The 26,886-nt window shown below is 37.9% G+C and overlaps 1 protein-coding gene across 18 annotated transcripts in view; it reads left to right on the top strand.

The window, feature by feature from the left end:
* The window catches only part of TSHZ2 (teashirt zinc finger homeobox 2), a 911,650-nt gene that overhangs the window by 132,969 nt on the left and 751,795 nt on the right, over positions 1-26,886 (top strand). For 11 of the 18 annotated variants that reach the window (XM_031687684.2, XM_031687688.2, XM_031687685.2 and 8 more), the window contains 2 exons: positions 11,331-11,451; positions 21,565-21,621. The gene's annotated coding sequence lies outside the window, so the exon portion shown is untranslated. The remainder of the gene's footprint in view (positions 1-11,330; positions 11,452-21,564; positions 21,622-26,886) is intronic. The other 7 variants (XM_072944414.1, XM_072944416.1, XM_072944415.1 and 4 more) reach the window with 1 other exon arrangement.

The raw sequence follows: 26,886 nt of genomic DNA on the forward strand, positions 1-26,886 counted from the left end.
CCATTTCTGCTGTACAGCATAATGCCCCAGTCATGCATAAATATGCATATATTCATTTCCATATTCTTTTTCCATATAGACTCTATGAGCTCTGAAACAAGAAGAGAAGTGACCTAAGGTTTTGGCACTGTTTCTAATCAAAAACAACAACAACAACAACAAAACTTGCTTTGAACTAAGGTGCTGCCCATTTAAGACTCATATCTCCTAGTGATTGGGGATTAGGTGTTCCACACAGCACCTGGAAATCTGTAATATTAATAAGTATGCTCATTCTCCCTAGCATTTGTTTATCTTCTGCAGTTTTGATAATAGGGTCAGGTAAGTCAATTGCTTTGTTTTCTGGTGCTCTGCAGTGTAACTCTAGGAATTAATAATTAGGCATAAGTGCAGCTGATTTACAGAATTAGTGGTGTGCTTAGAGATGCTTAGGGAAACACTGGGCTGCAGGAGAACAATGGACTTTGTCATTCAGATCTCAGAGAGGTCCCTCCTGACAGCTCCATCTAAAGTAACCGCCAGCTCTCAGTCACTCTTTACCACATCATCCTATTTTGTTTCCTTCATATCACTTAGAGTAACCTGATGTCATCTGGTTTCACTTTTTTACATTTTTTCTCTCTGTGTCCCTTCCGTAGTGTTAGTCCCATGACAGCACAAGCCCTGCCTCTGTAACCGGGGTCAAGGAAGCTGGCCCACGGGCCACATCCAGCCCGCTGCCTGCTTTTGTGTGGTTCACAAGCTAAGAATGCTTTTCCTTTTTAAAAATTATTATTGTTTTTCTTTTTTTTCAAATTGAAGTATGGTTGATTTACAATATTGTGTTAGTTTCAGGTGTGCAGCAAAGTGATTCAGTTATTCATATATATATATTTCAGATTCTTTTCCACTATAGATTATTACAAGATATTAAATATAGTTCCCTGTGCAATACAGTGAATCCTTGCTGTTTATTTTGTATATAGTGGTGTATATCTGTTAATCCCATGCTCCTAATTTATCCCTCTCCCCCTTTCCCCTTTACTAAAAAGGAATGAAATATTGCTTTTTGCAGCAACATGGATGGACCTACAGATGATCATATAGAGTGAAATAAGTCAGAGAAAGACAAATATAGGATATCACTTACCCTATAATAATACAAATGAATTTATTTACAAAACAGAAACAGACTCAGACATAGAAAACAAGCTTTGTACATTTTTTAAATGGTTAAAAAAATGAAAAAGGAATGATATTTTGTGACATGTGAAAATTATGTGAAATTCAAGGTTTGGTGTCCATATGGAAATCTTTATTGGCATACCACCACGCCTGTTCATTTATGGATTGTCTGTGGCTGCTACAACCCCAAGAGCAGAATCTAGGAGTTGGCGACAAAGACCGTGTGGCCCACTCATAGATCCCGAAATATTTACTAGCTAGTGCTTTACAGAGAGAGTTTGCCAACCCTTGCTGTATGCCCAGCACAGTGCCTGGTTATCCGTAAGTGCCCAGTCCATGTTGTGGGTTAATTAATAAAGAGCAGAGTTGGGTGAGAGTTATTTCCAAATATCCTTTCCCTGCCACTCATAAATGAGAAGGGGGAACAGATGAATCAAAATTAAATATTGACCCCAGACTCTGGAACAATCACAAAGTCAAAGGTGGAACATAAAAGGCAGAGTGGAGTCTGCCCAGGAGCTTTGCTTAACGTTTCTTTCAAAGAGATGACTAAGTACCATTCAGGAATGTCATGGGCTCTCAGGTTCCAATGTCTCGAAACTGGATATTTTCAGCTTTCTCTAGGTCTAATGTATTTTCTCTAACCCAGCTTTTCCCCCTCCTGCTTTTTATCTTCAGTCTGACTAAAGATTGAACTCTGGTTTTTACGGCCCCAAATTCAGCAAACTTCTCTTCCAAAAAATGTCAGCCTCTTAATCCTCTTAATAAAAAGGCCTGTGTAATGGAAAGAATACATTCAAAACAGTCCACAGTACAAAAAGAAGGTCTGAAAATAACAAGGGAAAAAATGTACTAAATGCATCTGCACACACACAAAGTTGCTAGGGAAACATGGCAGTTCTTTGCAAACTGCCAGCACCATCACATTTATAAAGAATTGACAACTGACCTTTGTCTCTTCTTTTCCTGCCTGTTTTCTACCAGGCACAGAAGAGCCTTGTGGCTTGAATGATGCTTTTGATAGGCAGATTTTTGGATTCTGTGCTGTCTGCCAGATGAGGGGTCCCGATTTATGGCTCTGCTAAGACCTAGAAAATCTTTTGAGTGTCACCTCTATTCCGACCCAGTCTCTGCAATTGAAAGGTACATTTTCACATTGGGATTTGGCTTCTATAGTCCTGAGGCGAGAAATGACATATTTTGTTGCATTATTTAAATATTCCTGCTGAACACCAAATTAAAAATATCCATTAAAGGTTTATTTGATATCTTCCTAATTATTGCCCATTGCGCATTTGACAAATTATTTACACATTTTAATAATTGTGACTTTCTTTGAAAGTGACACAAAAACAATTAGTTTTTCGAAATTCCACTGTGTATATGCTTTTGAAACTACATAGCCATTAAAAACAGTCTGTCGAATTAAAGGTTGGGCAATTAATTAAGTGCAAATTCTGTAAAACTGGACCAAGGAGAAAATTCATCAAACCTATGAAATATGACCTATCTTGTCCAAAAGACAAATATGTTTAAACAAAAGATGAAAATTGATGACAAAATTACGGGTAGCAAAATGCACACAGAGCAAATATAAGACAGCTGCACTTGGTTTCAGCATGTTGGGTTTACCCTTACAGAATTCATGATTCATTACCTTCACCGTCTTGTGAAACTTTTCGTAGTTAATCTCCAAAGTACTGTATCTGGAATAATAAAAGTTCTCAATAAGAAGAGCTTGGAGACCATTAAATATTGATGATTTAGTGGCCTTTAGAGGAACCCAATTAAATGCAACCCAAGATGGGAATGGCAGCCCAAGGGTGGGTGCCCCTAGGACAACTGAAACCCACGTTGCATGTGTAGCCACTCTTTAGAGCCTCTGACATGGTCTACCTTTCTTCCTCACTCACACCAGCTTTTAGTATCAAAAGCCTCCATTGCACTTTCGTCTAAGAAAGGAGTCTGCCAATGCAGACAACTACTGTGTGTGTTCAGAGTGTGCATCGGGGGCTACCAGAAGGCAGAGCAGTGGTTTACGTGGGCTGTATCTGTAATGGACCCCGCACATGTGTATTACAAGCTCTAGATGATACACTCAGGCGTTCAGGTTCACAAATCAACATCAACGCTGGGGCAAAGTGGGCGGAAGAGGGAGGTGGATTTGCGGACTGTGGGGATTGTTAAGGATACAAGGCAGTTATTTCCATATTAAAATGTAATGGTCTCATTAAAGTTAAAACCACTGTTAAACTTGATTGAGTAAATTAGTTAATTAACCATAGCATCCAGCACGTGCCTCCAGGGCATACCTCTCTTCCTCAAGATGCAGAACAACTGCAGGCTCAGCTTGGAGGATCTTATCCAAGGTATATGATAACACTCATCTTAGACTGGCTTATTGCAGAATCTGTTAAAAAAAAAAAAGCACACACAAAAGCTAGAAGGTGAGGGTGTTAGCTGGTGTTAAAGGAAGATGGAAGTAACCTCTGATGAAAGAAGATGTATTTTATTTTTAAGCAGAAATCTCTAAAGATTTTCTTGATTTAAAAAAAAACAAAAAACACCTGATAAGCAGTTTGTGAAGTGACTGTTTTAGCTAGCAGAATAAAGAGCTTTCTTTTTCTTGCGTATTCTGCCTTACTTGCCTTCCCTTTGCTTGAGTATCTAAAGAATTCTCCATAGAATTGGATGAAACTTTTCAAAAGTTTTTTTGGGGTGTTATGTTGGGTAAGTGTCTTTAAATCAGAGTTGTAGGGAGTTTTTGTGGATGAGTGAGTGGATGGGGGAACATTTAGGAAACATCTCGAAATTGATGTCCCAAGCCTAGTCTTAAGATGTTGGTTTTCATTAGGTTAACTATCCACGACACCGATGGCCAAGAACCATTTGAAAGAAGTTCTTGAAATTTAATAGAAGCCAGCCCAATTTCTGGTGTATCTTTGTCTCCACAAATATGAAATGAGGATAATAGTAATAAATAACCTCTCCTCCAGTTGTCATCAGTGTTAATTACGTGAATATATGTGAAGTGCTTAGAACAGCATCAGGCACATGACAAGTTCCTAGTAAGCACTGACTCTCATTACAGGGCGTAGAGAGAGGAGGTTGGACAGGGATGGAGAGTGGTCCAGAGGTAATGCAGCCAGAACATTTGGTCAGCATACCATCTCCCAGACAGGCTTTTTCTTGGATGCTGTGTTCATTTAAAGGGGCCAGGGAACCTCCAGACACTGAGTAGCCAGAGCACCTGGGTTTTATTTGACTTGTCTTTATCTGCCTTCCTCTAACCCAGCATATTGCTTAATCAAAGCCTGGGGTAGAGAACTGTGCTGAGTGGAGTTCTGCTGATGCTTGTAGACAATGTGTCACCCAGAAAGGCAGGTCTTATAAAACCGATCTGTAGAGGGAGCAGAGATAAACAATAAGCCAGAACCTGGACCTGACTGGACTGATTTTCTTATCCTATATATACATATGTTATTTACCCAGTTATATGTTTTGCCAGTATATTTTAATTTTTTTTAATTTCTTTTTTCTTTTTTTCATTGAATGGAAGATTCTTTAAATTCTGTAGTGCTTTATAATTTTCAAAAATTTCACACACATGATTTCATAAACTCCCATAATTGCCCTTTCCCCCTTTCTTATCTCCACTGGTAACCACTAGTTTCTTCTCTGTATCTGAGTCTGCTTCTTTTTTTCACTAGTTTGTTGTATTTTTTAGATTTCATATATAAGTGATGTTACACAGTATTTGTCTTTCTCTAACTTATTTACTTAGCATAATGCCCTCCAAATCTATCCATGCTGTTGCAAATGGCAAAATTTTATTCTTTTTTAATGGCTGAGTAGTATTCCATTGTGTAGAATCTTCTTTATCCATTCATCTGTTGATGGATATTTAGGTTTCTTCCATACCTTGGCGACTGTAAATTATGCTGCTGTGAACATCAGGTGCATATATCTTTTCAAATTAGTGTTTTCATTTTCTTCTGATAAATACCTAGGGTGAAATTGCTGGATTGTATGGTAGTTTTAGTTTTAATTTTTTGAGAAATCTTCATACTGTTTTCCACAGTGGCTGCACCAATTTGCATTCCCATCAACAGTGTAGGAGGGCTACCAATATATTTTTATATTTTGTTAATGTTTGGGTTCTCAAGGGCAACTTGAAGGATTTGGAAAAAAGTCATTTATTTTGGAAGTTAGGGCAGTAAAGATAGTGAAAGATTGAGAAAGTGACATGGAAAATGGAAGAATGCCAATATATGTTTTTAAAAAATGTATATAATTATATAAAATGGCTTCCAAAAAGTAAACCAGATCAGACAAATTATTTTCTAAATCTATAGGTTTGGGATGAAAATCAGATATCAAGATACCTCCCGAGTTGACACTCAGTCAAACCTGTAAAAGAAAAAAAAGAAAGCATTTATGAGGCACTCTATAACCATGTGATGAAGATGCTATCCTCACTGTATAGATGATGACACTGAGGCACAGAGAAGTTAAAAGACTTGCCAGAGGTTATCAAGCTAGTAAGTGGCGGTGTTAGAAATGGAAATGATGCAGTTTGACTTCTGAGCACATATTCTTACTACTTTGCCACCGTGCCTCTGTCTGTTTCAGTTCCATTCTCTGAAAGTGGCAAAGCCCTCTTCTATCAGTGTGCTTTTCTTACGAATGTGGCTCAGGGGTCAGATGGCCTTGGCTTTTAGTTCCAACTCTTTAATGACTATATGTGTGATTTTGGAAAGCCTTACTTACCCTCTCTGAACTTTCATATCCCCATCTGTAAAATGGGGATAACACTAGCTCCTTTCTGTGGCTAGATAGTGGCTGTCTTGTCCATGTCTCCATGGCTCACCTTGGACGTGCTCTGCTGCTCCGAGGACAGTTCCTACGTCTACTGATAGCTTCTCACTTCAAGTACCAGCATCTCTCTGCTGAATGGAGGAGATGTCCCCAGGTTTGACCTCGCAACAGTAAGGATGGAAGTTAGTGGTTTTCTCACCCATCCAGAGGGACATCACTGAGTACGTCCCACACATTCCTTAGAGGGTCCTGAGTTGGACTGAGTTTCAAATACCTCCAGTGGTAACCAGCCTCTTACAGCATTCTTTATTAGCTTTCCTCCCTTTCCCAAGTCCCTGTCCCAATCTTCCACTATGTTTCTGCCCTAACTTCTCAAACCAATGACTCCTTTTCTCCTTTGCAGGGGATAACTCAAACAAAGGCACTAACTCTTAGGGTGCCTGTGAGAATTCAATGAAATGATGTGTGTAAATAGAGCATGTCTGGCATATAGTAAATACCCAAATAACTTGTCAGTTATATTATCTATTATGATTATATCAGTGTATGAAAATCTGACTTAATAGGAAAACTATAATGAAGAGTCTGCCTATTTTTTTTTTTTGATGTTTGAATACTGACAGTGTTTAAGTCTCATTCATCTTTCTCCTTCTGCCACACATCTGGGCAAGCTGATAAGAAAGCCTAGGTAATTCCTACTTTGTTGCTAGCAGGAAGTTTAAGCCACATGTAGAAACCCTTGCAGGGGCCCACCCTTTAACCACCACAAAAACCCCACATCAGTCTTCTTTCTCTGCTCTCAAGGCATTTGGGCCTGCTTGAGAGCCTCCTCTGCTCCCCTAGAAAGCCTCATTATGCATGTGGTAAAACTCTTCATCCCCTCTTGGTATGTGTGTAGTGTTATGAATCTTGATATTCGAGCCAGATCTTGAGTGAGGGTCCATCCTGATTCTGGGGAGTGGTCACAACAAAAGCAAATCTAGATTGTCTTTACCACAAAATGCACCGCAGCATTCCCTAAGGTAACAGAAGCATCTGAGAGTTTTAAAAATTGGTGTTATTTATTTGAGAAAGGGTCCATGAGGCAGTGGCGAGGGTCGAGGGCAGGGGTCTGAAACTCAAGGGCAGGGACTGAAGGGATGAGTCATGAAGGGCTGCTGAAGGTCGAGGCATCGATCCAGAGAAAGTGAGCTCACCTTTCCCTTCTCACCAGCAAGAACAAAAAGATCTGGTATTTCTTCACAGCTTTCGCTTAAAGGAAAGTATACCTTTTTGAACTTTGCAACACACTGGACACTGATGTGGACTGGGATTTTAATGAGAAGAATTAGTATTCCAGTGCACAATCTGCCTAAAGACTTGCAGGGGAAAATTTTATTTGGCGCTTAGACCAGTGAATAAGCTAGGGAATACTGATGCTCAAAAATGTAACAAAAACATAAGTATTCTAAATCCATTTTCTATTGTTTGTAGAAAGAGAGTCTTCATTTTGGTTTTCACAATTTCAGAGTAGGCTGCCCAAATCCGGGACATTGAATCAGAATTATATAACTCATCTCCTAGCTTTTCCAACTCTCTATTTATAACAGTCAAGTGTTGGCATATATGTGAAAATTTAAAGGAGAGGCTGCTTGCCTCATGATCTTGTGATCTTCAATTTTTACCTTTAATTTAACAGACGTTTCCTTATGATAACTTCTTAATGGACAATGAGGGAGAATTCTTTTCAAGACTGTAAAATCTTAATTTCAGGCTATAGATTTGTTTTAACTAGTAAAAAAATTCTCAGTATAAACATTTAAATGTGAATGATGCCAACAGTTAGGAGTACTGTGCAACTAGCTGCTGGAAACATACAGATTTATAGATTCAGTGTGCATGTGTGATATACTGGGTGAGAATATGATGAAGATACGAGTGGAATTAGAATGTTACAAATAGATTTTTTTAACTTCAAAAATTGCTTTAAAATCAAAGCACTCATTCATACAAAGATTACAAAGAGATGGCTTGTGAGAGACAGAGGTGTCAGAGCTTAGGTTCATTGTTAAATTGCAATCATAAAGCAATGCTTTGCAAAGGGAAAAAAAATCAATATTCCAAGATGTTCAAATTTTGACGTCCTTGCTATAACAGACAGTGCTCATTGGTGAGAGGAAATCAGAGAAACATTCTTTTTAGTGGAAAGAAAATCGGTGTAGATTGAAATAAAGGGGACAGAACATCACCCCCTCCTCTGTGGCACCCTGGCTCCCAGTACTCACCCGTCTTGTCTCGTCCATGCCAGTGGCTTCCTATGGTAAAGCCACAGATCCCAGCCTGAGGGATTTCGGTCACCACAGGTTGCTGGCCTGTGCTGCGGCTGCAGTTGGTGGATAAGTATTCCAGCCTCCTTGGGCCTTACATAGGAGACGCATCCGTTGTGCTCCACACTGACTCCCAGAAATCCTTTGTGGGAGTGAGCCCAGGTGCCCACAGCAGCCATCTGCTCATTCGTTTACCCTTCATGGAAGGGCTCCTGTCCCTGTTCACTGACACATCCCTCTTCACCATGCTCCTGAGAGCTCCTTCCATTCAAACCCTTGTCTTGGGGTCTCCTTCTGGGGGAAATCAACCTAAGATACCTTCTAGGAATGACTTTGTTTGGTGTTCACATTTTGCATCTACCCTTCTTTTCCTTTCTTTCTCCTTCCCTCCCTCCCTCATATATTTAATACCAGCTGTATAAACACCCAGTGGTAGATGCTAAGAAGCTTCCAGTTAACTCTAGTGAGAGAGACAGATATTATGGTAGATGCTGGGTTTAGCCTCTGTGAGATCAGCTGCACAGAAAGTGTGAAAAGTAAGAGAGAAATAATTATTTAAATGGCCAGGATTGTCGTTCCACTCAGTATATGTAGACCCCAGCCTGAATGTAAGGTAGCAATAGGAAACGAGGATCTTCTCAACGAGCCTCTTAGAACATCTTGTGTTGAGGGTGATTCTGGAATTTAAGGATTCACCCTGGTTCTATTTTTCATGCAATGTGGTCTTTAAATGCAAGCCAACCACTTTATGAGGTGTTTAACCAAAGACACAGTGATTTTTCCATCACTGGAGGAAAAACTAGCTGTGATGGGCTTATTGAGAATGACTATGTGTCCATCTGTAACATGGGACATTTTTAAAGGATTTTGAAAGATAATTTTTCCTTACATAATCTTTGCTCCAGGCTCTGACTTTTCAACCTGGTTCTCATAAAATACGACTCTCCTCTCATTGCAATCCAATGTGGTAAATGCTTTCGGGAAAGGGTGGGCTAATGGGACATTGTGGGGATGCACAGACAGATAGGACAAATGCTGGTCAGATTGGGTAAGATTTTTCAGACTAGGTAATGTTTGAGTTGGATCTTAATACTTAAGTAGATGTTTGCTTAATGTTTGACAGAAGAATATAAACACAGCTCTTAAACTTCTACCACAAAATGTCAGCTTTGTCTTCCTAAGTCTCTATACACGGTTCTTGGCAGCTCTTTCTTCAGTCAACGATATATTCTATCTGTACTGTGTCTGCTTTGGGGAAGAGTAGACTGAGATTCACCCTACCTGAGGTTTATTTTAGCTATCTAATTCTTGGACAAAACAAGTTAGTGGGACATCTTCCTGCTAGATCATTTTGTCTCCAAAAGATGCTGTTAGGAAGCTCAACAGGTGAGACTAGGTTGTCTGATAAGCAGAAGTGAAGCAGGGTTAGACACACAAGAGCTTACTAGAAAAAGGAAGACGGTCCTGGAAGGATGCGGGGAGGGCCACCAGACTGGTGTGGGTCTAATCCTTGTGAAGGAGAGATGTGGGATGGAAGGAAGTCTCTCAGAGTGCAGTGCAGGGGTTCTAAGGATGTTTGACAAAGCTGATGAGCCAAGCTGACCTGTCAGAGGACGACCGCGTCTCCTGGAGGACCATGCCTTCCCCGCCGTAGTCCCCAGTCACTGGCTGGGAGTAGCCTGTGGGAAGCATGGTCTCTGTGAGAAATGGTGGTGGATTTCAGAGCACAGCACCTGGGCTCGTCGGTCCTGTGCTTCCCCGTCGGGAATCCTAAGAGGCTCATTTTCATGGCCACCACAGTCAGTATTTCCCCAGGTGGGGGACACATACCAGAAAGGGTACTGGAGATGATTCCAGGCAGTGCCCTGAATTGTTGAAAGCTTTCCTCTTTACAGTTCTCTTTAATTCTGGTTAGTGAAGGAGAAAGACTCAGGCCGATGCCCTCATTCTGTTATTTCCCCCTTTAACCACAGGCACGCCTCAGGCTTATACGCGTTAGCAAGTCACACCATACAGGTCAGATTGAATAATTTTATTCATTGTTCTGTTTCTATGTGGATGTACTGTTAATGAGGCTTTTCGCTTTATCTCTATTTATGGCTAATGACACTGGTGTCAATTTACACTATTCAAGCCAATTTTTTTCTTTTAAAATCAGTTAAGTAAATCAGTGGGAATCAATTTAACGAAAATATTAAGTAAAGTACAGAGAGCAGCTGGCCATGAAAAAACTCGAGAAAATGTTTTGCAAATGGCTGGAGTTTTGAGTAACCCTGCGTTAGGTCATCTGAGCAAGTAGCTTGCTTGGTCCGTGTTGTCTCAGCTCTTCATAAAAAGTGCCTTCACTGCTTCACTATTTTAAGTCCTACTTTTCCCTTCTCAGTGGGGTCACTGAAAGGACTCTCCAGTTTTACAATGTTTCGGTGATTTTGTGGCAGGAGATGCTGTTCACTCTGCTACTCATCCTTTAAACAAATCCCCAGAGGACAAATCCAGCTTGAATTTAGTTCTAGGGGGATAAAAAGTATTGTCTCTGAATGGAGGTGTATACTTTTTCCTGTCAGAAAAAGACAAGTATACCTGTCATGATGCTTGCCTTACCTTCCAGAATCCTTAGGGCTGAATTTACTGCTTTTATGTTCTCATCTGTTCCAATCTGGCACCTGAAAGCACACTCTCTTCCTAGTTCCTTCAGAGGACTCTGTTATTTAAAAAGATGTTTAAAACTCTCTGATATCCCTGGGTCCTACAGGATACTAGGATATCCACATGGACTTGCTCCATCTGCATGTATCAGCCAGAATGAGCTAGCGTGTGCTACAGCAATAAACCACCCCCAGATTTTTGTGGCTTATGAACAACAGAGGTTGATTTCTTGCCCATGTTCTATGTCTATTTCAAGTTGGCTGGGGAGGAGGGTGGTGGCGGCGGCTCTTCTCACTGTGAGAAGCTGGCTGACATAGTCTCCACCACCTGTATGGTTGTTGGTTGCCATGGCAGAGGAACATAAGAACATGGTTGTTTATTCATTTTCTTCCAAAGGTATCACCATGAAAGTGACACACTCCACTTCTGTTCACATTCCATCAGCTAAAGCCAGTCTTAGGACCATGCTGAACTTGAAGGAGGCAGAGGCATGCAATTACAACATTTTTCCTAAAAGGTAGGTCACTGAAACAGTGGTGAATAGCCTTAAATATCATCACACTGACATACTTCATGATATAGATCTACAAACACCCCCTTGATATCTCTGTGGCTTCCTGAGTCAGCCTTTGCTCTGGTCTGTTTGTCTTACATGACCTGTTTTTAGCCATTATGCTTCCTTCCTGTGATTGTCATCTGATCCTGCTGGTGTCACTTAAACTCACAGTGGACAACATCTATCCTTTATCCCCTCAGTTCACCCTTAAAACAATGCTTTTGTCTGTAGCAGAATTTTGTTGCTGGTTTAGGGTACAATGAAGGGAAATTATAACCTAGCATAGGAAACAACCTCAAACTGTTGAGAGTATCCTCTGGGTAATTTGTTATTTTATTGACTGATTTGAATCCCTGGTGCCTAGAACTGAGCATGGCAATGGTTCAATAAATACTTAGCGAGTGAAAGCATTTCAATATGTATCATCATAGATTCTAGATATTTTTAGGTCCTTTAGTGCCACATGGAATTTCCCACAGCCTCAAGGCCAAGTTCCTTTCTCAATATCTTCCATACTGTTTTCTTTTCTAGCGTCTTTTCTTTTCTCTCTTAGACTCCTCCCCTCACGGTGTCTAGAATTGCCAGCAAAGGGCTATCACTATCCTTTTTTTGTCCTTATATGAAAATATTTAGTCCTTTCTATATTTAACTCTTTCTCCCTCTCAGTGGAGTAGTCTTTTTTTTTTTTAATTGAAGTATAGTCAGTTTACAATGTTGTGTCCAATTCTGGTGTTCAGCATAATGTTTAAGTCATACGTATACATGTATTTGTTCGTTTTCATATTCTTTTTCATTCTAGATTACTACAAGATACTGAATATAATTCCCTGTGCTATATAGAAGAAACTTGTTATTTATCTATTTTATATATAGTAGTTAATATTAATATTTGCAAATCTTGAACTCCCAATTTATCCCTTCCCACCTCCTTTCCCTCCGGTAACCATGTTTGTTTACTGTGTCTGTGAGTCTGTTTCTGTTTTGCAGACAAGTTTTTTTTATAGATTCCAAATATGAGTGATATCATATGGCATTTTTCTTTCTCTTTCTGGCTTACTTCACTTAGAATGATGATTTCCAGGTCCATCCATGTTGCTGCAAATGACATTATTTCATTCTTTTTTATGGCTGAGTAGCACTGTATAAATACACCACAGCTTCTTTGTCCAGTTATCTGTTGATGGATATTTGGGTTGTTTCCATCTGTATTTAACTCTTGACTTCTGCACCATGATCTAAAAGTCCTCAGTTTCATGCTCAAAAGACTCTATCAAGGAGGTTTCCTAGGTTTAAAAGGGGAGCTTCCTTATGATAAATAGTTACATAACATCTCTTGAAAGCTGGAGATTGCAGTCAGTGCTTAATTTTAATAATACATACTGTCTTTCTGTTAAAGTATATTTAAATTTGAATCCTTGTGTCAAGATTTTTTTTCAGAGTGGTTACATGTGTCAATAAATAGTTTATTCCTTTTTGTTTTTCAGTGATATTCCATTGTATGGATAATACCACATTTTGTTTCTCTAGTCACCAGTTGATGTGCATTTGGGTTGTTGTCATTTTTTTTTTTGTGGCTATTATAAAGAATATAGACATATGTTTTCCTTTTTCCTCAGAGTGGAATTACTGGATTGTATGATAAGTGTTATATGCTTTTAATACTTTGAGAAATTGCAGGTTTATTTTCCAAAGTGACTGTATCATTTTACATTTGTACCAGCAATATCTGAGGGCTCAAGATGTTCTACGTTCTCCCCAACTTTTGCTACTGTCAATCATTTTAACTTTATTTTGATAGTTTCAAAAGGGTATCTCACTGTGATTTTAATCTGCATTTTTCTAATGACCAATGACATTACATTCCTTCTCATGTATTTCTCTGTCATTTGTATGCATGGGTGTGTATGTGTATTTTACGAAAGCTCTGCTCAAGTATTTCACCTTTTTAAAAATGGTATATTTATCTTCTCATTATTGAGGTATTGTTTATATATTCTGGAAACAGGTCCTTTGCAAGATACGTATTTTGCAAGTTTTTTTTTATAAGTATATTTGAGCAAAATTTTATACGTACAATCTGAATAGTTTCTTGAAATTAGAAGGGATTGGCTGTGCTTTTCTTCTATTTTGATGTCAGCATGAATAGCTATCAATTTCCCTCTAAGCTCTGTTTTAGCAATATTCTACAAATTTTAATATGTTGTGATTTCATGTTGATTTCTAACTTAATTTTGTTATAGTTAGAGGACATATTTTGGTGTGAATTTAGTTCTTTCAAATTTACTGGAACTTTAAAAAATAGGCTCTATTTTTTAGAACAGTTTTTAGGTTTACAGAAAAATTAAGATACACATGTACTCTATACCTAGTTTCCCCTATTATTAACATTGTACATTAGGATGGCATAATCATTACAATTAATGAATGAATATTAATACATTATTAGTTAGAGTCCATAGTTTTAAAAATTCCTTTAGTTTTTAATCTTCTTAATCTTTAATCTTCTGTTCCAGGATCCCATCTAAGACACCATATTACAGTTAGTAATCATATCTCCTAGACTCCTCTTGGCTATGTTCGTTTCTCAGACTTTCCTAATTTTTGATGGTCTTGAAAATTTTGAGAGGTATTGGTCAAGCATTTTGTAGGATGTCCTCTTGTTGGAATTTGTCATGTTTTCCTCATGATAAAACTGGGATTATGGGTTCTTGGGAGAATGCGAGCAGTGATAAACTGTAATTTTCACGTTATATCAATGGTATAAAATAGCCACATGATTTATGACTTAATATTGACCTGGCTATGGTAGTGTTTGTCAGGTTTCTTCACTGAAAAGTTACTCTTTCCCCCCCAGTTCCATACTGCACTCTTTGGAAATAAGTCATTGTGCACAGCCTATACATACCTAGGGAGTGGGAACTGGTTTTGCTGGATATAGAATTCTTGGTTAGCTGATTTTTTTTTTCTTTCAGCATTTTGGATATGCTATTCCAATATCTTCTGGCTTCCATTATTTCTGTTGGGAAACTGGTAGTTAATCTCATCCTTGTTCCCCTGTTCATAATGTGTTTTTCTCTTGCTGTTTTCAAGATTTTCTTGCAGTTTTTGGTGACCTGTTTTTGTTAGGTAGGAAAAATGCTTACTTTCTTCCAGAATGTTAAGTTGTTGTCACATTAGTGGTAAGGAGTAATGATGATGATAGTGAAAATGGTGTAGACTCTGAGTCACATTTAGAAGTGTCACTAAGACATAGAAGTCACTGAATAATGTTGTGGTTTAATCTGGTCACCTACTGATGGAGCTGAACATCTAGCAGAAAAGTAGGTGAAATTGCTAATGGCAGTTCTGGGTTCCTGTACCTCCAGGATCCATCCTTTCTTCCTCTACTTCCTGATTAATTCTGTTGGCTTTTTGCAGAAGCTTGCTTGAACTTTCATTTCAGTGTCTAGTTTCTGGGCTTTTACAAGCTGTTATAATCTTTATCTCTTTTGAAGGCATCAATCACCATCATGTAAAAACTGTTCTACGGAGAAAAAAAGACTTTTATATTTTGATGGAACAGTTCTGAGAAAAATCCAGTTGCTAATTCAAACTCACTGTTGTGATTTTCTTGTTGTATAGAAATATTTTGGCTGGTATTGGACCTCCTCATCCCTAGAGACATCATGAACAACATTCCAATTCGATGGGAATAGAATTGGATAGCCAGAGAATTCTACTAGTATTCAATCTCTGATGGTAGTTAAGGTCTAAAGAAAAATAATTCATATTGATTGAGTACCTACCATCTGTCAGATGTCATGGTAGACACTTTACATATGTTGTGTCTTTTTTAATCCTTATAACAATCCTTTAAGGTAAGTATTTATATACCCATTTTACCCGTGACACTATTCTCAGAGAAGTTAAATATTATTTTCCTTTTTTTTCCCTCTATGCAACTGATTCTAGCCTCTTAGTTAAGGGTACATTTGGCAATGTAGAGGATTATCTTATGATCTGAACCCTAAGTGTCTGTTACCCTTCTAAGCATGGTTTTGTTCACTAGTGGCCACATGACCCAATTTGATCACATAAGAGTCAGACCCTAGGTTTTTGCCCAAATTACTGGAGGAAGAGAAATTTTATTTTCCTTCTGGATTTGAACATGGGAGAATACAGCCACGTGGCTGCTGGCAGTCATCTTTCCACCACACAAAGCCCGACCTGAAGAAGAAAGCACAGAGAAGTGGGAAGAGTAAGGTCTGGGTGAAATTGTTTAACTCCTGCCTGAAGCCAGGTATATCTCTACTTTTTAGTTACATGGGCCAACAAATTCTTCTTTAGCTTACATCAGTCTGAGTAGTTTTCTGCCTCTTGCAAATGAAATAATCCTGACTAATATAACCTTTTTTCTCCGTCCTTCATTGAGCAAATCTCTGCAAAGCCTTCTTTGAAAAGGGAATGAGACTGAGATAAAAGTAGTATTCTTTGATGTTTTGATCCTGCAGTTTGAGGACTAAGTGTCCTTGGACCAGTCCTGTCCTTTCTCTAGGCTTTGATTTTTCTCTTTTAAGGAATAAATTTATTTCTCTGTAGGTGGATTAAACTATATCTCTAATGGCCCTTCTTGGCCTAAAATTCTCTGGTTCTAGGAAATCCTTATTTCAAACTAAAATGTTAGTGACTCTAAGATTTAATAGAAATTGAGGCCTTAAGTTTTGAAATCAAACATACATTTGAAACTGGTTCTGCCACTTATGAGTTATATAACCAAAAGTAAGTTTCTTAACCTGTTTCAATATTTCTAGTTATAAAGTAGGATATAATTCATAGGGTGGTTGTGAGGCTTAAATTAAATAATCCATATGTAATCATATAGGGTAAGGACTCAATAAATGATAACTATTACTCCCTCCCAGCAGTATCCTTATCTTAAAATAGCATTTCTCAAGATGTGTTTGGTGGAAAACAGTCCTGCAAATGCTCTCACAGAAGGATTCCTTTGTCAAATACATTTAGGAAATGCTTATGCTCTGCCTTCCTCTATTTTCAAGGCACATTAACACATTAAAAGCTCTAAAAAGTTCTTCAATAAATAAATCTGCTTAAATGTGTTGATCCAGCATCCCAAACATATTTGACTGCACAACCCTTTTTTTCTTTCACAGGTGCATAGCTATTAACATATATTAACAAGAAAAGAGTTGAAACCTTTTAGGTGTGATTTCAGGCATCCATCAATGGGTGGAAGCAGTGGAAAGGATAATTTTTTTGGAATTCCAGGCATTCCTTGATGTGAGTTCTTTTTAACTCTTCACTAGAAAATCTGGCTTTTTCCAAAGGCTCTGTCCTACACCAGAGATTGGCAAGCTATGGCCAGTGAGTCTGCCACCTGTCTTTAAATAAAACTTTATTAGAGCATAATCATGTTCATTTATTTATACATTATCTACAGCAGCTTCAGTGTTACAAGGGCAGAGTTGAGTGGTTGTGACAGAGATTGAACGGCCTGCGAAGTCTAAAATATTTACTATCTGGCCCTTAAAAAGTGTTTTACGTTAACTGGGGCTTGATGACAAGATTACATCCCTAAGAACTCTGATTAGATTTTTAATCCATCTTAATAAATTCTTGTTGTTTCCAGTTCATAAGGTGAGATGCTATCTCCTTATATAAATAATGCTAACTGTAGAAAAGATACTGAAAAACCCCGACAACTGTTTTACTCAAAGGGAGCAGAAGAGGAGGGAAACTCCCTGAAAAGGCAGGAATTTGTAGCTCTCAGGAACTTCATTGCCCTTCAGCTATCCTGGCCCTTAACTCTGAACACAGAGTAGTTCTTATAGGAATTGCATAGTTGTCCCATTTTCTTATGAAATTTTCTCATGTTCCCTTCGTGTAGCACTAAGTTGTCTTTTTTAGAATAAGTGACATTGTGAGATACTACTGTGTCTTTTATCATGTTTAGTAGTTGCACTGTAATTCCTGCTGAATTACTTTTAGGGTAGGAGTGCCATTGAGGGGGAGAATAAATAAGAGAGTTTCTTTACGGAAATGGGTAAGAACGGCCCACTTTAGGCCCTGTGGGTTTGGATTCATGGCTGGTACCACATCAGTGGCTATCAGGGAAATGAATGGGATTTCAGAGAAGAAGCACCCCACTTCCTGATTTGTATCATATCATAAGCAGCTCGTATAAGTACCTGGCTAAGATTTCTCTTTTTCAGTTTTTAGAGAACAGAACGAAATTGTTCCTTATCTTGCAAACTAGGAATCCTTGGTCTCACACGAGATTTACATTGTGGCTGCAGAAATTAATTTTGAACTTTGAGTTTTTAAGAGTCTCTATCCATCCATTCATTCAGCAATTCGTTTGGAACCAATTCCATGCCATGTGCTGAGTGAGAGGGGTGAGAAAATCAGAGAATGTTCTTGCTCTCATGGAGATCAAGTCTAATGGGGGAGACACACAACAAAAAAGTACTGGGATGACTGTGTAATTGTCCCCCTTGGTGTATGCACTGCATGGACAGGTAACAGGAGGGACCCTCAGCTGGGGTGGTCCAGGATGTCTTGTCTGTGCCCTTCAGCTGAACCGTGGAGGAGGCCATGTGACCAGGGCTAGCTGGAGAAGAGGCACGTTCCAGGTAGTGGGAGCAGCATGAGGGGAAGGCTTTCTTAAATATGGTGGTTACATTTTAGAAAAAGATCTTAGATCCTGGATTCTGATCTTGACATGTTCTTAATTCGTTTACTTTCAAGCAGTTTCACTGTTTTTGGCCTCAACCATCCCATCTCTTAAACAGCAATAGCGGCTTCAACGTGAGTGCTTTATAGAAAACCTTGGAAAATCTTGCTAACATTTTGATTAGAATTAATGGGAGAAAAATAGCTTTTATGTTAATATCATCTCATTTGTTAAAATCTCCGGATAACGAAGCCAGGCTGTCTCAGTGGTCACTCAAGCATCCTCATATTTGTATAGGGGTATGGTGGGGCAGATCTGAATAGAATTAGAATTCCATTCCATGTTTTTTAAATTCTGGTCAAATATGCCAAATCTGAGGCAGTATTACTTCCTTCTAAATTACTGACTGCAAGAAAAATTCCCAGTGATATTTATGTAATTTATCATAAGTTAAAAATTGAAATTTAAGTAAAATAAAATAAAATTCTTTATTAAGCAATTTGCCCCAAACTGTACTAATTAAGTCTCTGTGGATAAAAATACTCATAAATAGTCATGTTTTATCAAAGTCAAATATGGGGCAAATACTTATGTTCATGCACTAATAAACCTGAGTCATTAAGTAAAATCTGTGTTGTACTCTTTTAAGATTCCATCCATTAATAAATGTTTAATAAAAATGTAAAGGTGGAATATTGTTTAAAGAAGAAATGCATCCCCAGTACTTCCAGTTGAATCCAGCTCAGTGAAATGCAAATTTTATAAATTCCAATCCATCAAATAGAAATTTTACTATAAAAGGTTTTCATGGAAATAATAGCTGTCAACTATCAATTAAAATGCACACGGTCCCATTTTCCTTAAGTACAGTATTGAACTTTAATGAAAGGTTACTTATTCTATCAAATTGCTTTATACTTCATAAGATTAAACTTAACCAAAAATTAACATCAGTATTCCATGAAGAGAGCATGCAAACAAAATTCACCTAAATGACAGGGGAACCTAAATGTTTTTGTTGCATACCAAGAAATATGCTTCCAACACATATTTTGAAATGCAAAGAATTCATTTTTTTAAAAAAACAATGCTAATAGAAAATTTAACCTGTTCTTGACTGCGTGTCTCCCCTGTATTTCTTTGCCTCCTTACTTTGAGACGCTAAAGACACAGCAGCATTGTTTTTGTATATGTCAATAGTGGAAGAGAAAAAAAAACCCAAAACAAACAAACAGACAAAAAACAACTCAGCAGCAGCCAGCAGTTGTGGGATGCGATAGCAAGACAAGGGACTTGAACCCAACATACTTGGGTTCAAATTCCAACTCTGTCACTCACAAGCTGCGTAATCCTGATTGAGCTGTTTAGTCCTCCTGAACTTAAAATTCTTCATCTGTAAAGTGAAAACCGTAGGCTTATCTTTGAAGATTGCCCTGAATATTAAGGAGAAAAGTGTATGGACACAGTTGGAACACAGCAGGTGTCTAATAAAGGGTAGCTGTTCTTATGACATAACTGGCACGAAGTTAAGTAAGGATGTCAATATCCTAATGTGGAAAGTCACTGCCCACCCAAATGAGAGGCGGCCACAGATAGGAAGATCTTAATGGATGTTTGCGGTTTTGCAAAAAGACTCTTACTCAGATCTCCGGAGGTAACAGCATACTTGTGCTATAGGGAAGAGTGATTGGTATTCATACTCATGACTCAGGCACACTCTGTGGCCTTTGTGAAACTTCCTAAACACCAGGTGAAAAATTTTCTCCCCAAAACTATATGTGTATCAGTGTGGAATGGCATTGAGTGATGCTGACTAGTAAACAATAAAGTAGAATCAAGAGACCTGGATTCTTGTCCCAGCTCTGATGCTAACTGAATGCATATCCTTGGATACTCCTTCTCCCTTTCTAGACATCAGTTTCCCCACCTCTTAGATGGGCAGGTGTAAGTGGGAGAGTATAAATAGCAGGGACAGGTGGGGCTCTGGCCAAACGGCAAGCATGTGCCACCCTCACAGGGACAGCCTCGACTCAGCTCCGGCTGACTGTTGCCTCGTGGGAACCTAGACTGAGTATTGCTGGATCGGCAAGAAAAGTCAGAAGTTCAGACTTGGCAAATAATTAAAAACAATTATTTAAAAACTCTGCCCTAGTCAAAGAAAATCTGCATCTACAGGAGGATTTCTGCTTGTGGGCTGCCCATTTATAACTCAAGGGCTGCATGTTTTCTGAAAGCTCTGTCCAGGTCTGCAGATTTCTAATTTTAGGGAGGTCTCCTTTTTGTCAGTTTCTCTACACTATAATCCTGAAAAAATGATTTACAAAACCCAAATAGATTTTGGCATGAACCAAGCTTAAATTGACTGCCTTCTATCATGAATTAATATTACCCAGAGCTTGTCAGATACTAAATATTTGTTTTAGGGATACACACAGCCTCGGCTTTCATCTGGGTTAAGCTCTAATCTTTGGCCTGTCAGTTCCAGGATATCGCACTGGATAAATCATGCTCTCTTGAACAGATAGATGCCAGGGTGGTTGTATACAAATGGAACAATGTGTCAATGAACACCCGAGTTTGGGTTACATCTACTATAAACATCGACATTCTTTTGCAATGAGCCCATTTGCTGCTTAAGCACTTACAGCTTTGGAAGGTTTGATGCTTCTGTGCTCAATCAGGTTCTAATGATTTCAGATGTTTTCAATTAATGAACCGTTAGATTAATTGGTAGAGTACCATAAAAAGGGTTTCAGAATTGGATCAGAACCACAGACAAGCTATTACCAGGCAATCACCACAGACAAAATGGTGAAAAACTGAATTAATAATTTTACTTACTATTCATCATCCCTCCCTCCGTACGCACTTTTCTTCTTGGTAAAAAAAAAAAAAATAATAGCACTGACCGGCATCTAAGTTTGGAAAATGGAAGGGGAGGAGAGGGCTGGAAAAAAAAAACAAAGGAAAATGATTGCTTCATAGTCCTCCAGTTAAGATTTGATCTTCTGAAGACTGAGATTTTCACTGGTACCCAAAACTGACACCATTTCTCAGTGTTTGTCTGAATCTCTCACTCTCTCTGGGCTTCTTTCCTAAGCTCCTATGTTTTATTAATTATGTAACACATCGGCCATCTTAGAAAAATGATTAATGGGACTTCAGAAACATGGAAATAAATAAGCCAAGCTTCAATATATGATTATGTAGGCTTGAAATAAACCCCAGGGTAGCCATCCTTTAGGAAGTGCGCCTAAGGAGTTGAACACAGCCCGCCGCTACAGTACTTAAAACCTGGCAGCACCGTGAGTTATCACCAGGCAGTGGATGGTGCTTTAGATGAATTTGTAATTTGAAAAGTTAAATTAACCCTGAAATACATTATTTGTCTGTTTCCCACTCAGGAAAGAGATCTTCACAGAAACAGATTCTTACTGGCTGGTGTGAAGAGTCATTCCAAGGTATGTTAAACTCAGATACTTGCTAAATTGGTGGTGGCTATTATTTTTCATAGCAAAGAAAGTCAATTTTTGAAAAAGGACACCACCACCAGAAAAACATATTTTCAAAGAAAATGCTGGTGCTTTCCTCATAGTGTGTGTTGTAATCTGACACTTTATTATGTGTTCATTTGCCTATTTGTTCATTTTGGGTTTCCCCACTGGAATAAAAGCTCCATGAGGTCAGGGTCTTGGTTATCTAGTTCAGAGCTCTGTCTCCACTGACTGCCAGAATCCTGGCACACAGCAGGTACTAAATAAATATTTGTTGAGTGAATGCAGAAGTTAAGTGTTTGTTGTCAAGAGAAAATGGTTTTGGAATTTGTGTGGTCCTGGAGGAATATTGATTGGCCCAGGCAGTGATCTGTGGGCCTGTGTGGCAGGCTCATTTACTTGTTTATTCAGACACTCTTTGTTGAGGACCTACTGTGTGCTAGACCCCACTGCAAGCACTGTGGATATAGCAGTTTACAGTGTTCAGTCTCTGCTCCTTATTGAGCCTACCTTCCCGTGGGGGGCTGGAAACAGAAATCAAACACATAATTACACAAGGGGTAGATTTAATGAAAAGTTAGGTAATCATTTTGAAGAAAACAATAAAGGGGCTATGAGAACGTGTGATATGGAAGCCAAGCCTCACTTGCAGAGACCATGAAATCTCCCCAAGGGAAGTAACATTTAAACTGAGACTTTAAGGGTAAATAGGAGTTGGAGAGCATTTGGAGCAGAGGGAAAGCATGAGCAAAGGTCATGAGGTAGGAACAGCTTCATGTTTGAAGTACAGCGAGCAAACCAATGTGGCTCTAGTAGGGAGAGAAAGAAGGAGAGACCAGAGCATGAGATTGGAAAGAAAGCAAGCTTTTGGTGAAGCTATGGTATCTGTGAAAGCCATACTGAAGGTTCCTGCCTTTGTCCTGAGAGCGATGAGATGTCACTGAAGTGTTCCAAGTAAGGTAGTAAAGTGATCAAATTTTAATTTTAAAAATTGTATTCAGGTAAGTTACAAATAAAATTATTTTTAAATAGTGAAAGGAGTCTGTTTTTAGTTTTCCCTGGGTTCTCTTACAAGAAGGAAATAGCAGATACTCTTAAAGTAAAGTAAATAAAGAGCTAATGGTCAGGGGCAAGAAGACCTTGCCTCCAATTACCCAAGCATTAATTCAGTTCTACTCCAGAAACATTTTTATCTCAGCCTACTTCTGAAAGTGACACAAGCTTCAGAGATTTAATGAGATTGATTTCATTTTGAATTAAATAAGAAGTTGCTAAGGTGCTAGGCGTTCAAAATGTTTTTCCCCTTTGTTAAACTTACATAGATAGTTACTGTCAATTCATGAAATTATTTGATCAATTTTCTTTCATTTGTACAACAGATATATTGTAAGCACCTTATATGTGTCATGCCTTATTTGCCAGGGCTAGAAATGAATGCAAAAATATTCTCTGTGAGCCATGTAAGTGGTTCTCAAGTGTTTGATGAATGGCTGAGTGATAATAGGGTGTTTCCAATCAAGAATGGACACAAATAATACAAGCTGGTCCTTGTTATAAGAAATGTCAGAAAAAGACAGTGATCTGGGAGAAACCAATCTTACACGAGCAAAAAAAGAATAGGAGGATATCAGGAAAGACTCCAGTGAGTCTTTTAACTGGGCTTTGAAGAATCAGTAGGAGTTCCTAAGCAAAGAGCATAGCATCAACAATAACCAACATGCAGACTCGCCTAAATCTTGGTCATTTTGTGATTTAACGTCTTGTGTACCACATTCTTAATTTTTGCCACGACTTTTTCCTTACTATAATTTTGTTCACTTAAATATTTTATTTTTTTTTAGCCATTATCTATCTTTATTACAATCATAGATTAAGGCTGAAATATGGGTGGAGGGAACATTCTTTATATATCAGTTTGGTTGACTTAACAGTATTACGTTAGTTTCAGGTATACAGCATAGTGATTTGATATTTTTGTAGATTGTGTATCATACAAAGTCATTGTATTATTGACTATATTCCCTGTGGTGTATATTACATCCTGGTGACATTCATTTTGTAGCTGGTAGTTTGTACCTCTTAATCTCCTTCATCTATTTTCCCCATCCCCCACCCTTCTCCCTTCTGGCAACCAACCACTAGTTCTCTGCATCTGTGTCTCTCTCTATTTTGTTATATTTATTTAAAAAAATTCCACATATAACTGAAAAAATACAGTATTTGTCTTTTTCTTTCTGACTTATTTCACTAAGCATAATACCCTTTAGATCCATCTGTGTTGTCTCAAATGGCAAGATTTCATTCTCCCTTATGGCCAAGTAATATTCCATTGTGTATATATACCACATCTTCCTCATCCATTCATCTGTAGATGGACACTTAGGTTGCTTCCCTGTTCTGGCGATTGCAGATAATGCTGCTATGAACATTTTCAGTTAGTGTTTTCATTTTTTTTTGGATAAATACCAGAGTAGAATTGCTTGATCATATGGTAGTTCTATTTTTAATTTTTTGACGAACTTCCATACAGTTTCCCAATTTAAATTCCCACCAACATTGTATGAGGGTTCCCTTCTCTCCACATCCTTGCCAGCACTTGTTATTCCTTGTCTTTTTGATGATAACCATTCTGACAGGTATGAAGTAGTATCTTATTGTGGTTTTGATCTGCATGTCCCTGATGATTAGTGATGTTGAGCATCTTTTCATATGCCTATTGGCCATCTGTATGCCTTCTTTGGAAAAATGCCTATTAAGGTCTTCTGCCTATTTTTAAATTGGCTTTTTTTTGATATTGAGTTGTGTGAGTTTTGTTTTGTTAAAGGTTTTCTTTGCTCTGCAAGAGCTTTGATGTAATCTCATTTGTTTATTTTTGATTTTGTTTCCTTTGCCTGAGGACACAGATCCAAAAAATCTTACTAAGACCTAATTTCAAAGAGTGTACTGCCTATGTTATTTTCTAAAAGCTTTATGGTTTCAGGTTTTACGTTTAAGTCTTCAACCCATTTTGAATTTATTTTTGTATATGGTTTGTGAAAATGGTCCAGCTTCATTCTTTTACATGTAGCTGTCCATTTTCCCCAGCATGACTTATTGAAGAGACTGTCTTTTTTCCATTGCAGTCTTGCCTCCTTTGTCATAGAGTAATTGATCATATGTATATAGGCTTATTTCTGGGCTCTCTGTTCTGTTCATCCATGTGTCTGTTTTTGTGCCAGTACCATGCTATTTTGATTATGATAGCTTTGAAATATAGTTTGAAGTCAGGGAAACCTCTAGCTTTGTTCTTTTTTTCTCAGATTGTTTTGGCTGTTTGGGGTCTTTTGTGATTCTGTATAATTTTAGGATTATTTGTTCTAGTTCTGTGAAAAATGTCATGAGTATTTTGATAGGAATTGCATTGAATCTGTAGTTTGCTTTGGATAGTATATGGATATTTTAACAATTTTAATTCTTCTAATCAAACATGAAATATCTTTCCATTTATTTGTTTTGTCTTCACTTTCTTTCATCAATAACTTACAGGTGTCAGACTACAGGTTTTTCATCTCCTTTATTAAATTTATTCCTAGGTATTTTATTCTTTTTGATTCAACTGTAAATGGGATTGTTTTCTTGATTTCTCTTTCTGATAGTTCATTGTTAGTATGTAGGAATGCAACGTATTTCTGTATATTAATTTTATATCCTGGAACTTTACTGAATTCATTTATTAGTTCTAGTAGTTTTCTGGTGGAGTCTTTAGAGTTTTCTATATGTAGTGTCATGCCACCTGTAAATAGTGGCAGTCTTACTTCTTCCCTTCCGATTTGGATGCTCTTTATTTTCTGTTTGCTGTGGCTAGGACTTGCAATACTACCTTGAACAAAAGTGAGCATCCTAGTCTTACTTCTGACCTTAGGGGAACAAGCTTTCAAATTCTCACTATTGAGTATGATGTTAGCTGTGGGTTTGTCATAAATGGACTTAACTATGTAGAGGTATGTTTCTTCTATACTAACTTTTTAGAAAGGTTTTATCATAAATGGATGTTGAATTTTGTCAAGTGTTTTCCCTGTATCTATTGGGATGGTCATGTGATTTTTTTTTAGCCTTCATTTTGTTGGTGTGTTATATCACATTGACTGACTTGCAGATACTGAAGCATCCTTACATCCTGGGATAAATTCTACTTGATCATGCTGTATAATCCTTTTAGTGTGTTGTTGAATTTGGTTTGCTAATATTTTGTTGAGGATTATAGTCTTGTTTAATATTTTGATTTAAATAGACTTAAAAAATTTAGCTTTATCACAAGTAATAACAATGAAAGCATTGTTCAATGTGTTAATTTTAGTTTTCCCTAATACATATTTGAAGAAATAGACATGCTAAAGATAGCTTACCCAACGTTCATTTTCCCCTTTCCTTTTTTCTAATAGAACCCTCAGTGTGTTGAGTTATCCATCCACCTTTCTTACAAGCAGTAATGTGCTTCAAAGAAAGTTGACCTCATTCCCAGTTCAGGAAACTAGAACCTTGTTATCAGTTATCAAAATCTCATTTCCTTCTCCAGTAGTTAGTTCAGGGGTGATTATATGTCTCAGTTTTGGCCAATGAAAGGTAAGAAGAGATCTGCTAGAGGATCTCTGGGAGAGGTTTTCTTCCTCTTAAGGAGACATGAGAAGAGGATATTTTTGCATCTTGGGAGCTACAGAAACTCATGACTGTCAAAGAAGCCAGCTTGCAGGTAAGGCTCACACATGAAGTGCAGAGTGGACACACAGAAAGAATTTTGGTTTTGATAAATCATGGAACCACTCTCTTATCCAGCTACGAGTTGCTCTACTTCTGGACATCTTAGTATATAAGAGAATAATAAAGGGCTAGACAGTAAATGTTTTGGGCTTTATAGGCCAAGAGGCAACAATCAAGGGTGTTACACGGGTACTTATATAACAAGAGACAAGAAACAAATTTCCACCAATTCTTTACTAATGAAATTAAAAATATAATAATAATAGAGTATAATTTTGTGTAGTAGAGATTTACTAATGAGAAGACTGGCATTTTTTGTTTGTGTATGTGTGCTTTCTATCACCAAATTGTTTGCAGATATTCATTTGTAAAAACCATTCTTGATTTGCAGACTGTACAAAAACGGATGGTTCAGATTTAACTGGTGGGCTATAGGAGGGCACCCCCTGTTTTAAGACAATTTTTATTTAAAGATTTGTATTCACTGAAAATTGT

The sequence above is a fragment of the Vicugna pacos genome, chromosome 19 (genome assembly GCF_048564905.1).
Source record: "Vicugna pacos chromosome 19, VicPac4, whole genome shotgun sequence".
Classification (NCBI taxonomy): domain Eukaryota; kingdom Metazoa; phylum Chordata; class Mammalia; order Artiodactyla; family Camelidae; genus Vicugna; species Vicugna pacos.